Genomic DNA, 13,203 nt, shown 5'->3' with positions numbered 1-13,203 from the left:
CAGATTTCTAGCATAAAGCTAGTCTCCACCATGGGTTGTGTGGGACTGATTTATTCCTTCTGAGGTCAATACTTACATAATCTCAATTGTTCTAGAGTATTTATAGTAATAACAATAATTAACTTACTGAGCACATACTATATGTCAGGCATTGTGCAAAGTGTTTTATATGCATTATCTAAATTAATCCTTACAATAACCTTAATTATTTTTATCATCATCATCATTATTAATCTTAATAGCTAACATTTTGCTGTTGTTATTTGCCATCAAGTCGACTCTGATTCTTATACACTGGAATGAAACGTTGCCTGACCCTGTACCATCTTCACAATTGTTGGTTTGCTCAAGTCCGCTGTTGTAGCCACTGTGTATTTTGAGTGCCTTCCAACCTAGGGAGCTCATTTTCCAGGACTATATTGGACAATATTCTCTTGTGATCCATGGGGTTTTCACTGGCTAATTTTTGGAAGGAGATCACCAAGCCTTTTTTCCTAGTCTGTCTTAGTCTGGAAGCTCTGTTGAAACCTGTCCACCATAGGGACCTTGCTGGTATTTTCAAAGAAAGGTGATCCAATAAAAACCTAGAAAATAGATTGAGGAAATTATAGAACAATATCATTAATATCACACACAAGTAAAATTTTGCTGAAGAACATTCAAAAGAGGTTGCAGCAGTACATCAAGGAACTACCAGAAATTCAGGCAGGATTCAGAAGATGATGTGGAACTAGGGATATCATTCTTGATGTCAGATGGATCCTGGCTGAAAGCAGAGAATACCAGAAGGATGTTTACCTGTGTTTTATTGACTATGCAAAGGCATTCAACTGTGTGGATCATAACAAATTATGAATAACATTGTGAAGACTGGAAATTCCAGAACACTTAAGTGTGCTCATGAGGAACCTGTACAGAGAACAAGGGGATACTGCATGGTTTAAAGTCAGGAAAAGTGTGCATCAGGCTTGTATCCTTTCACCATATTTATTCAACCTGTATACTGAGCAAATAGTCCAAGAAGCTGGACTATAAGAAGAACACAGCATCAGGATTGGAGGAAGACTCATTAACAACCTGTGTTACTCAGATGACACAACCTTGCTCACTAAGCACTTACTGATGAAGAATGAAGACTCAGCCTTCTGTATGGATTACACTTCAACATAAAGAAAACAAAAATCCTCACAACTGGACCAATAAATAACATCATCATAAATGGAGAAAAGGTTGAAGTTCTCAAGGATTTCATTTTACTTGGATCCACGATCAACACCCATGGAAGTAGCAGTCAAATCAAAAGATGTATTGCATCGGGTAAATCTGCTTCAAGAGACCTCCATAAAATGTTAAAAAGCAAAGATGTCAGTTTGAGGACTAAGGTGCGCCTGACACAAGCCATGGTGTTTTCAACGCCTCATATACGTGCAAAAGCTGGACAATGAATAAGGAAGACCGAAGAAGAATCAACTCCTTTGAGTTGTGGTGTTGGCGAAGAATATTGAATGTGCTATGGACTGCCAGAAGAACAAAGAAACCTGTCTTGGAAGAAGTACAGCCAGAATGCTCCTTAGAAGCGAGGATGACAAGACTTTGTCTCGCATATTTTGCACATGTTATCAGGGGGACCAGTCCCTGAAAAAGAACATCATGCTTGGTAAAGTGGAAGATCAGCAAAAAAGAGATGGATTGACACTGGCTGCAACAATGGGCTCAAGCATAACAACGATCATGAGGATGGCACAGGACTAGGCATGTTTTGTTCTAGTGTACATAGGGTCGCCATGAGTTGGAACTGACTCAGCGGCAACTAGCAATAACAAGGGAGCAACATATTGTTTTCCAAAATGGTTGTACCATTGTGCATTCCCACCAGCATTGCATAAGAGTTCCAATTTCCTCTCAACCTCTCCAACATTTGTATTTTTCTGTTTTCTTGATTCATGCCAGTAATGTCAGGGTGAGATGGTATCTCCTTGTAATTTTGATTTACATTTCTCTAAGGCCAAAATGTCAGCAGTTTGAATCCACTAAGCACTCCTTGGAAACAGTATGGGGCAGTTCTACTCTGTCCTAAAGGGTCGCTATCAGTTGGAATCTCCGACAGCGACGGTTTTTTTTTTTTTTTTTTTTGGAATGGCCAGTGACCAGGAGCATTTCCTCCTGTATCTGTTAGCTGCCTGAATGTCTTCTTTGGTGAATTGTCTGTTCATATCCTTTGCCCTTTTTTTTAAATTAGATTATTAGTCTTTTTGGTGTAGAACTGTTGAATTTTCCTATAGATCTTAGAGATACGTCCACCTGATCTTTGACAAAGGCCCAAAGTCCATTAAATAGGGAAAAGATAGTCTTTTTAAAAAACGGTGCTGGCAAAACTGGATGCCCATCTGTAAAAAAAATGAAACAGGACCCATACCTCATACCATGCACAAAAAATAATTCAAAATGGATCGAAACCTAAACATAAAACCAAAAAATATAAAGATCATGAAAGAAAAAATAGGGACCCTAATAAACATAAACAGCATAACACAAACAGCATAGAAACCATAACTAACAATACAAAAACACCAGAAGATAAGCTAGATAAGTGGGATGTCCTAAAAATTAAACACTTAATGCTCATCAAAAGACTAACCAAAAGAGTAAAAAGAGAACTTACAGACTGGGAAAAATTCTTTGGCTATGACACATCCAAGAAAGGTCTACAATCTATAAGATGTGGCACTTCTAATCAGTGCAGTCTTGGAGAGAATAACAACTGCTGGCACTCTCTCATACTAATGACTCCTGCCACCCTGCATTACCCACCATGTGGAAAATTGTTTTGCTCTTCATTTTGCCTCAACTCTCCTTTTAGGGATCACTCCCACCTTCCCATCTTTGCTAGTGACAATCTGTGTCAAGACCAATTGCTTGACACCTTTAATTCTGTTTCTTCCCCTGTAAACTGGAAATTATATCAATGTATCAGGATTGTAGGAGCACCAGTGGCACAGTGGTTAAAGTGCTTGGTTGCTAACTCCAAGATCAGTGGTTCGAACCCACCAGCCTCTCTGTGGGAAAAAGAAGTGCTTCTGTAAAGATTTACAGCCTTGGAAACCTTATGGAGGCAGTTCTACTCTTTCTTATAGGGTTGCTATGAGTCAGAATCAACTCAACAGCAATGGGTTTAGTTTTTGGTTTTAGCAGGATTGTTATTACTGTCCGCCTCAGCCCTTACCAACCAACCCAAGCCAACACAACCACACACTACTCAGCTGCAGCCAGTAAAGCCAAATACCAGCCATCAGGGTCCCTTTCAGAGCAATCACCTTGACCTTTACTTCTGCCCTGGCTTCTCTTTCACTCTGGACTGGTCCCATGGGTACTTGCCTCCTGATCCTCTTGGCTCTGCATCCTGTGTCTGTTCTCATACTGAACTCTCTTGACCAACTCAGCTCTTCTCATTTGAACCCTTAGTACTTCCTAGGCAAGGATGTGCATTCACCCTCCACTTCTGCCTCTTTGTGGCTGTCCCAGCTACCCCCTGGACACCTAAGTTCCAGACCTAGTTCCCAGTGAGCCAGCCCTGGGCTACCACCAATGGCCATCAGAATAAGCCTCTGCTTTTTTTTTTTTTTAGTACATGTGGGAGCCCTGGTGGCGCAGTGGTTAAGGGCTCAGCTGCTAGCCAAAAAGTTGACAGTTTGAATCCACCAGGCACTCCTTGGAAACCCCATGGGGCAGTTCTACTCTGTCCTAAAGGGTCACTATGAGTTGGAATCGACTCAACAGCAACAGGGTTGGTTAGTACATGCTGTGCAGCAGAATGACTGTTTTTACCATGCATTCAGGGGCTCCCTGCATTTAGAACATACCCTGGGCTCAACCACTGCAATGGCAATTTTTATCCTTGCCAATCTTCTGCATTACTAAGAATCATCCCAATCCCTGTAGATCCCAAGTACTTGGGGGAGACAATTCATATAAGAGATCTCATACAGCTCTCTTCCCAGTAAAAGTAACCATACCATTTATTGAACTTTTACTATCTGCCAGGCACAGTGCTAAGTAATTTATATGCATGCCCTCACTTAGACTTGCCAACAGTCTTATGTGACAAATATTATTATCCTCATTTTCCAACTGAGGCACAGAAAGGTCGATTGACTTACCTAGGATGACACAGCCATCAAGTGGCAGAGCTGGGATTTGAATTCAGATCTGCATGCCTTTAAATCCCACGTTTTTAACCATTGCACATTATTGCCTGCCAACTTACATTGTATCCACCCTACTAAATACTTGAAGACCCTTACTGGACCTTTATTTACACTTCGAAAATTGTAAATCCCTTTGCCTTCTCATTTGTATCACTGCTGCCCACACATATCTAGAGTGGTATCCAGCACTCTTGCTTAAGTCCAGCCTACCTGTGTTCCTCCCTATGGGACCATGTCCCTCCATGATAACCAGGGGTTGGGGAACTGGAGCACAGGAAAGAGAGGTGCTGAAACTCTCTGCTCCACAGTGGCCAGCTGGAGGAGCTGCTGCAAGAGAAAGACTGTAGATTGGCAGAACACTGGTGGGAACCAGCCTCCCACCTCAAGAATGCTCCTGAGCAAGTCACAACTTCTCACTGGGCAAACCAGGGGAAGCCCCGGCCCTGTGCCATTATACTTGGCCAACTCATCGACACATTACATGGCAGACAGCCAAAGAAAATGAGTCCGGGCCTCAGGGCCTCATTTGAGGCAATTGCCTTGAACCCTCTCACTTCACTCCTGCCTTTGCCCTTCACTTCCTACCCCGTTCCTTTGCATACCTGGCTCCAGACCTTCTTGGAACTGTCTCCTGTTTGTGGCCCTGAATTTACCCCTTAGGCTTGCCACACTCAGCATTTGACCCTCTCAGTGCACTCTAAGAACAGGCTTGCCCTCATCCCCTGGCTCTTTCTGCTCCTTATAGCTCCAGGTCACTACCCTGACTAATTCAAGCTCTCACTCTTAAAAACCCCACTGTGGCATTTGCTCACATGACCAGTGCCTCAACCACCAAGGTGGTGAGAGGATGGGGATCAGGAAGCCATGAAGAGTCAATGGGAAAAATGCCTAGCCAGTGTCCCCATCTAATGTAAATTACTCCTTCATGGCATACTGAACTCTAGAGGCCCTTTACTATTTGGAAACTTCCTGTGGCCCATCCATTCATCTCACAAAACAAACATGATTCAGGGACCTGAGAATACATACAGACCCCATATTCTCTAAACTTTAAATTAGAACACATAAACTGATACTTTGAATGTACTTATGACAACAGCACAATAGAATTTTCATTCATGACTGCCCTGGGAAATCTATGATGTAGCATCGCCGTACTTAGATAGTATGATGGAAGGGTGCAACATGTGCCTGTGTACTCAATAAGATGCCTGCTAGCACGACATGTTGACTATATGCTACCCCACACTGCTCATTGCTTGCACTATGGCCACGCTTACCTGCTTTCAGTTCTTTATATTTGTCTCATTCCCTCCTGCTACAAGCTATTCCCTTTGCTGGCATGCTTTCTCCCTTCTTGGAAATTAACTTCCTATCTTTCTCCAGATGTTATGTCCATCATCACTTCTTTAAGTGAGCTTTTCCCTGCCTCCCTGACTCGTAGTACCATGATCCTATCCATTGTAGCACTTACCACAGTTACAATTTTGCATATATTTCTGTGATAATGTGATTAGTGTCTGCCTCCACTATTAGAATGAAAGTTCCATGAGGTCAGGAGTCGTGTCTCCTTGTTCACTACTATATCCTTGCCTAGACCAAGTAGGTGTTCCCTGTTTTTGTTTTTGGAATGCATGAGTGACTTGAGACGCTCACCAACTAAGTCTTCCAAAGATCTTTGCCTAAATGTATGAACTTCATGGGAAGAGAAGGCAAGTCCTGGGATGCACCTGGTCTGGTTCCCCCCTTTCAGCAAATCGGTACCTAGGAATGTAACAGATAAGTAAAATATGAGCTCTTGGCAAGTGGGACACAGGCTATGTACACTTCCAGAGTGGGGAAATTGTGATAGTGGGACATGTTAGGGGCTGTACAGTCGGTTCCAACTCATAGTGACCTCATGTACAACAGAATGAAACACTGCCCGGGCCTGTGCCATCCTCACAATCATTGTTATGCAGCTACTGTGTCAGTCCATCTCGTTGAGGGACTTCCTCTTTTTCGCTGACTCTCTACTTTATCGGGAGTCCTGGTGGCATGGTGGTTAAGAGCTTGGCTGCTAACCAAAAGGTTAAAGGTTAGCAGTTCAAATCTACCAGTTGCTTCTTGGAAATCCTATGGGCCAGTCCTCTGTCCTATAGGGTTGCTATGAGTTGGAATCAACTTGATGGCAACGAGTTCGATTTTGTTTTTTTTCTACTTTTCCAAGTAAGACATAGAGAGAGGTAAGCAACTTGCCCAAGCTCACTTGGCTGGTAAATAGCAGAGCAAGAATTCAAACGCCAGTTGTCTGGTTTCACTTGCTTAAGCATGCTTAACCTCAGTATTCTCATCTATAAAATGGGAGCAGTGCCACCAACCTGCTGAGTTGTTATAAGAATTAAATGAGATAATGTATGTAAAGTACTTTCCCATAATAGGTACTCATTAGATAGTAACTATTACTATTATTTTCTGTGAAGGTGAAGGGAAGCCATAGAAGCTATATGCTAGGACCTGGAGAAATACCAGCCCTTTCTAAATCCCCCACCTATCCTTGTTTTGTTCATTCACTGTCTCTGTCTGTCTGTCTGTCTGTCTGTCTGTCTCTCTCTCTCTCTCTCTCTCTCTCTAGCTACCACTTCTAGAATGAGATGTTTCAGGGATTAAGAAAGGGAGAGAGGGGATCAGAGAGAAAAAAAGTAGTTAGGAAGAAAGGGGATGACAAGGACACTGGAAGGAGAAAGAAAGAAAACAAAGGCAGGAGAGAAGAGACAACACATGTACTAAGAATAAAAATATGACTGCACACAGCTTTACTACAGTGCTTTTTCATGTTTAAAAAGAGATGGAGACAGAGGGAGGGAGTATAGAGACAGGGGCCTAGAAGGTTGCTAGCCAAGAGTCCCATTGAGGTTATAGCCAACCCTGCCCCAAATTGTCTGGATAAAACAAAATACTCAGACAAAATTCATCAACTCTTGTACCTTTGAAACACACACACACATATACCCACCACTGTTCAATGATGTCACTTTAGCATTTTCCAGTCATGTCATTGGTGTTTGTGTGTCTGTTGGTTGAGTATGTCCCTGGCCTTCACTGAACAGTAGCCCCAGGAGTCCAGGGAGTGTCTTTTCCTCTGCAACCAAGTGCTTAATGTTTGCTTGTAATTGTGATGATAGGTGGATGAGGGGAACGGTTCTTCTGATGGTGATAACTCAGGCAGCTCCCCATCCCCTGCTTGGTTTGTTTAGCTACGCCTCAGATACTAGCATACCTGGGCCTCTTAGAAGACAAGGACCCAATTGAATAGATCCCCTGGAAGTCCAAGGGGCAGAACTCAGCGGGAAAAGTGATTCTTGGGAGATTGCTAGGCCAACTTGGCAAACTGGAGACTTGGGAAACCTCTGGGGTACATATCCAAACCATACTTGTGAAATGCTGGCTCATCCCCAGCTACTCTCCTAAGGCCTTTGGGGAAAGTCCTAAATGCAAGCCAGTCAAGTTGAACATTACACTATTTATAATTACAAGACAGAAAAAAAGGGGGGGGGGCAGAAACGAAGAACATAATTAAGGCTTGGCTAGCAACATCTTGGATACAGTGTCATCAAAAGTAAGGCATGCTTCTATAAATCAGTGAATGCAAGCTTAAAAAAAACTGTTTTCAAGAAAGGAAATGAATGTGCAAAAGGAACCATTGTAGTACTTAGCATTTCATAAAATGAAAAAGACACTTGTATTCAAAGGGAAATGTGCCATGGAAACAAATAAGAGATGAGATGTTGCAGGTTCTTAATCATGGACATATACAAAGTGTTATAATTACCATTGTTACAACTCCATATGGAGTTCTTAGAGATACAACTTAGTTGGAGGGTTACATTTTGCACGAGATGAATAATCATAATGGGTACTTCCCTATTCCTACTTAAGGTAAACTGACCATCTTTTCATTAGTAGCATGCAGAGCTACCAAACAAACGGAATTTCCATTTTCATCAATGCAGCCAGGGGAATAAGTAATTTTCTTAGTGGAACAAGAATTAGAATACAGGAGTTACATTCTTAGCATCCCCTTGTCCTACTGTGTTGTCGTTGTTGTTATTATCTACCATGGAGTCGGCCCCTGACTTGTGGAGATCCCATGCACAATGGAACTAAATGCTGCCTGGTCCTGTGCCCTCCCCATGATCTGTTGAAGATCAGACTGTTGTGATCCATAAGGTTTTTATTGGCTGAGTTTTGAAAGTAGATCATCAGGCCTTTCTTCCTAGTCTGTGTTAGACTGGAAGCTGTGCTGAAACCTCTTCAGCATCACAGCAACACGCAAGCCTCCACTGATAGATGGTGGTGGCTACACTTGATGTGCATTGACAGGGAATCGAACCCAACTCTCCCACGAGAATTCTGCGACTGAACCGCCACTATCCTGTGTCCTACTATAGAAGCATAATAGGGCACATAACCTCTCTGGGCCTCAAACATTCCATCAGTCATTTAGGGTTTAATGCATTTACAAATGGTGCTTGCTCTTGTTAAAGGGGAATTTTATTCCTATAAGTATCATGGTTATAGCCCAGATGCAATGTGATCTGGGAAATCCTGAAGATCAATACAGATCCATGTTTTTATCCCTCCTCCCCAAGAAATTTGTATTGGCTTAATGGAAACTAAGCAGTGGGATTCAAAGAATGTGACTTCTTTCTCCCTTTCAATTCAGTAAGCATTTCTTGAGCACCTATTTTATGCACTGCCTTAAAAGAAACTGAAGTCCCACATGTAGAATTTGACACCACTAAATGTTCTAGAGAACTCTCAGAAGGGTCTCTACTCTTCAGCCTCGTACACTGATCTCAACCACCTCTTTTCCACTCCTCCAGTTCCTAGGATGCTGATTTGTTCAGGAGGGCCACCAGACTCCCTGGCTCCTTCCTACTGTCTGTGCTAGATGTGTGTTTCAGTAGCAGCAGAACTCCTGGGTGAAAGAAGCCAACTGAGCCCAGAAGACCCAAGCCCAGAGCACCTTTGAGTCTCAGGGAAATGCCTGACTTTGAAACATCTATGACTAAGTGTTTTCTGCCTATCACTCCAGTCTTCAGGAGGGAAGGGAAGAGGTGAGAGACAGGAGTTTCTGCTCATCACACCCCCTTCCTAGTGGTTCCTCAGATACAAAGGAGGACATGATTCCATACTAACCTCCCTAATCTAAAAAGAGGTGACTCCTGGTGCAAAAACTCCACCCCACCCCGCACTACACTAGTACATGCAACCAGGACAGAAATGTATCCTCTCTCTTCTCTCACCCCCAACTCACAGCCACTCCTATCCTTTCTATCCATATAAAAAAATTGGTAGGTGGGGAGGGTTGAGTCCTGGGTATGACTTCTTGTTCCTGTCCACTCCCCACAAGGGTGTGGGCTCTGAATTCTTCAGAGTAGGCTTTGGGTACTTATATTCTCTTGGCCTAGTGTTATGGGAAATGGTAGGAGGAGGCTGATGGTGAGGAAGAAGGAAGAGGCTACTGGCTAAGGTGAGATTCCTGCTGTGTTCCGGCCCTCTTCATTTGAGTTGCTACCAAAGCTGTGACCTGTGCTGGAGAGGTCCTTATAAACCTCCAGAGGGGTAACAGGGAACAGCCTAGACACCAAGGAGAAGCAGAGAAATCTTATTCTAACAGCCAGGGATGGATTACCCAATAAGCAAGATACACATGGGCTTACTTGTGCTTACTTACTAATCTGTAGTGCACAATTTCACCACATGATATGGTGAAAAACAGGTGAAATTGTGCACTACAGATTAGTAAGTAAGCACAAGTCAGCTCATACGTACCTTTCTTACTGGTTAATCCGCCCCTGCAACAGCCGTAACAAACCGTTGCCTCAAATTCCACTGAAGACCAGAGCTGAAGCCAGTGAGCAGCTACCAGGGCTCCCTGTGCAGCTCTGGAAAAACATACAAAGTATACAGCTCACCATTAATTGATGAGCTAATAATTAACACCGTGTATGTAGACGTTGAGCTCGATAGGTGACCTGATTTGAGAAAACAATGTCTACCAGCAGCCTCTTGGATACTGAGGGACACCAGCTGGAACTAGGATTGGGCCAGATGCAAAGCCAAGAGGACCACTGGCATCCCTGAGACCCAGGCAGGGGAGAAGTTAGGGAAAGGCATGAAGTCCTAGGAGAATAGGTACAGAGAGGAGACAAAGATGCAGGAGAGGAAAGAAGGGAAGGACAAAGGAAGAGAGGAAATAAGCAAAGCATTAGTCCGAAGGCCTCCAACAAAGGCCTTAGATTCCATGGATCTTGCCCTTCTCCTTTACACTATCACCCTCCACCTACGCTCACTGCACCTTTATTCTTCTTCCCTCTACCCTACACTTTCCCTATACTCATTGTCAGGGTAACCAAACCCACACATCTACAAACAGCAAGACATGTCAAATCCCTTTTTGCTTAAAAGCTAGTTGTCACCTACATTTTAGTGACTGACAAAGATGCCATATTGCAAGTGGACCACTTTTGTTGCCATATCTCTTGCTCCCATGCTATTCTCTGCAGTCATGTTGCTCAGCTCCCTTGGGTGATCTGGGAGGGCAGAAGGGTCCCTTTTTCAAAATTTTCCTCTGAGCTTAAGTCCCGCTAGCAGAACAGACTATCTTTGGCATCCTCCCACCTGTCTGTCCTTTCACCACCATCTTCCTTGCGCTGATTTCCTCTGTTCAGCCCTCTGGCTCAAGACCCCTCTACCATGTTCCATTGTCCTAGTCCCTAAGGGACCTGCTTTCTCATCTGACAAACAGCAAATGAACTCTCCCCAAGATTCTAAGTATGGTTAGTAGTTTAACATGTCACTCTTTCCATCTATGATTGTTGCGTATTCAAAGAGGTTAACCCAAAAGAATAGTCCTTAGATGGTAGAATTACAGGCATGACTATAGATAAGAGAAATGTTGGGACAGGAGAGCTGCCTAGTTTGCTTTTGGGAAAGGCTAATCTTGGGGGTGAGGATAGTACTATCAAGTCAAGAATGGGACTTGTCAGATCTGGAAGATTGTCCTATAATTTTCTTGAATTGGTTCAGGACTTGGTTTAGGACTCGGGTATGGGGGGTAGAGCCAGTGAAGGTAAGTTTTACTTCCCACCCTATTGCCCAAATTCTCAAGACTTCTTACCATCAGAGATGCCAATGCCATGGCATTTGCTCAGCTGGCTAAATCATCTGAAGGTATATTAATGAGGGTGCCAATGATAGAAAAGATAGACTCTCTTGGACCTAGGTTTCCTCCCCAGAACCATGCACAACCCATGGTTACTTCCAAATTACGCTCTTGATTCAACTCTCAGACCAACTGGGCGAAATTTTTTTATGGGATGATCAACATTCACAGAGATAGCAATAGAGGACTCAAGTAGAAGTCCATGCTGGTCCAACGTGGAATAGCTATGCTGGTCTGCCTCCATATTTCATGGTCCCCATTACATGTGCCTCTTGTTACACTGAGCTCTGATCCAGGCCACAAAGGCAAGTGCATTACTTCTTCCAAGTGAGATGGCAGACTTCCAAGCACAGGAAGGAAGCAATCTTATCAGACCTCTGGCCCATTGATAAAACCACAGAAGGAAATCATTGAGTTTTAAATGGAGAAAGGGAAGTCTTAGATAAAACTAGGAATTGCCTGGGGAGTTTCCACTTTAAAGTTGTTTTTTCCACATCAATAGAAAAGCTTTTTATCATAGCTAGGGTAATTTTTTTTGTGGTCTTAGAGCTCAAGTGCTGTCTGCCTGTTTAGAGATGTTTATAAGGTCTTCAGGAATGACTAGTCCCTCCCATCCCCAGAAGATAGCCATTCTTTACTCCACCGCAATTCCTTTCTTTGGTTCATCAGGTCTTAGAGGCTCAGGGTTCTTCTTTCAGACGCTGTCTGAGGCTTTCCAGTACTGTATTTAGTTTTCACAATAGAAGAAACTACTAGAGGAAGCAAGGACACTGCTTGAACCACATATCAAAAGAAATTATGGAATTGCTTTCATCGTAGACATGTAATATAAAGAGTTGTCTACCACCTGTCTTGAGTCTGTCTGGAATATATTCTTTTTCAAGGTCCTTCCTAATTCTAGACTTTGAGGATTATATGTGTGTGTTGGGGTTGGTTTGTTTGGTTGCTTGTTTTGTATTCAGGGATATATTCTTCTTCTTCAACCATACTCAGGAAGCAACCAGATCCACTGAGGATGGAGTGGTTTGGAGTAAAGGATGAGGTGAGTACACAAATGAACACTGAGGTCAGAGAGATTTTCTGACGCACATTTTGAATAGAACTTTTGTGCTAAGCAACCATCTTTAGCCTTCTTCATTAACTTAAAGACTTAAATTGAATTTCTGTGGGACAGTGGCCTAAAGACATCTTAGGAAGTTAAGGAAGAATGGAGGACTCAATAAAGAATAGGGACTGCTTGAATTTTTCTCTTTTTCCAAGTTTGGGAAACAATGCAGTGCAAGCATATAGTTCTGTTTTGTAAATTCGCTTGTTTTTAACAGCTTTATTGTGATATAATTTGCATACCATATAATTCACTCATTTAAAGTGTATGATTCAATGCCTTTTAGTATATTCATGGAGTTACACAACCACCAACTAATTATAGAACATTTCCCCCATATGCCCCCCCCAATCTTGGCAACCACTTTCTGTCTCTACAGATTCACCCATTCTGGGTATTTCATATGAATGAACTGATACAATATGTGGTCTTTTGTGTCTGGCTTCCTTCACCTAGCAGAATGTTTTCAAGGTTCATGCATGTTGTAGCATGTATCAGTACTGCATTCCTTTTTATTGCTGAATGATATTCCATTGTATGAAATAAGGAAGACTGAAGAATTGATACCTTTGAATCATGGTGTTAGCAAAGAATATTGAATATACTCTGGACTGCCAGAAGAATGAACAAATCTGTCTTGGAAGAGGCACAGCCAGAGTGCCCCTTAGAGGAGAGGATGGCGA

Source organism: Elephas maximus, chromosome X, assembly GCF_024166365.1.
Source record: "Elephas maximus indicus isolate mEleMax1 chromosome X, mEleMax1 primary haplotype, whole genome shotgun sequence".
Lineage (NCBI taxonomy): Eukaryota > Metazoa > Chordata > Mammalia > Proboscidea > Elephantidae > Elephas > Elephas maximus.
Note: the sequence above shows the minus strand (reverse complement) of the source record.